Genomic DNA, 1,160 nt, shown 5'->3' with positions numbered 1-1,160 from the left:
CAGATATTAAATACAAAAAAACATAGGGTAAGGAGCAGATAATTTAGTGGGGATTGGGAAGAGAAATTAATAAATGCAGGTTTGGATAAGTTGAAGTTGAGATTCCTTGTGAGCCAGCAAACTGGATGTATAAATCATTCTCTTAGGTTTATATGACTAGAGATCACAAGAAAGGTTTGAATTAGAAATTTTTAATTGAGAGGTTTCACAATATAAATAATCTCTTCTTGGTCTTTTAGCTAAGATCAAATGTGGTATCTGTTCTTAACAGCTTAAAATCTGATATGTCCTCTATTCAAGGACAATATATTAAATGTATTTTTGAGCAGGGAGATGGAATATAAGCTTGCTCCATCCATCCCATACATCTACCTGGTATTGCAGTACCTCCTGGTATTGCAGTACCACCACACACACACACACAAACAGATAGATAATACAGAAGCTGTGAGAGGAGATAAAGATTACTTAGTTTACATAGTTTCCTATAAAAAGTTTTACATGTTATCCAAGTAATTCATACTTTTTTTTTTTTTGGAGATAGGGTCTTGCTGTGTTGCCCAGGCTGGAGTGCAGTGGTATGATCACAGCTCACTGCAACCTTGAACTCCCAGGCTCAAGCAATTCTTCCACTTCAGGCCCCCAAGTAGCTGAGCCCACAGGTACACACCAGTATGCCTGGCTAATTTTTGTATTTTTTTGTAGAGACAGGGTTTTCTATGTTGCCCAGACTGGTCTCTAACTCCTGGGCTCAGCAATCTAGCTGCCTCAGCCCCCCAAAGTGCTATGATTACAGGTGTGAACCACCTAGCCCATCCAGCTTCACTCTTATTATTGTATGCAATTTTTACTATCATGCAAATAACCTCAGGTAAATAAAACGAATAGATAGCCTTAGAAAATTACACAATTAGTGTGAAAAAAAAAAAAAAGATTACTTGTGGACAATGGGGTAGAATATGGAGCCCTGATGTAAAATAACCTTTCTGTGAATGGATAGAAAAGCAGCAGTCAACAAAAAATACTGAAGTAGCCTGAGAATTAAGAGGAAGATCACAAGAGTGCATTTGCTTAGAAATCAATGACACTCAAAAAAAGGGAGGATAATTCTCAAACCCAGTGCAGAGATAGGGGGAGTAGCCTCAGAGAGGAGGAGGCAA

At 38.2% G+C, this 1,160-nt stretch overlaps 1 non-coding gene across 1 annotated transcript; it reads left to right on the top strand.

The window, feature by feature from the left end:
• The first annotated feature begins 219 nt into the window (after window positions 1-219).
• Window positions 220-410, top strand: LOC116477913 (U2 spliceosomal RNA). Its single transcript, XR_004250680.1, has one exon. It is a non-coding gene; the product is annotated as a U2 spliceosomal RNA (small nuclear RNA).
• Window positions 411-1,160: the final 750 nt, after the last annotated feature.

Source organism: Hylobates moloch, unplaced genomic scaffold (genome assembly GCF_009828535.3).
Source record: "Hylobates moloch isolate HMO894 unplaced genomic scaffold, HMol_V3 SCAFFOLD_2, whole genome shotgun sequence".
Taxonomy (NCBI): domain Eukaryota; kingdom Metazoa; phylum Chordata; class Mammalia; order Primates; family Hylobatidae; genus Hylobates; species Hylobates moloch.
This window is presented reverse-complemented; position numbering and strand designations above follow the sequence as displayed.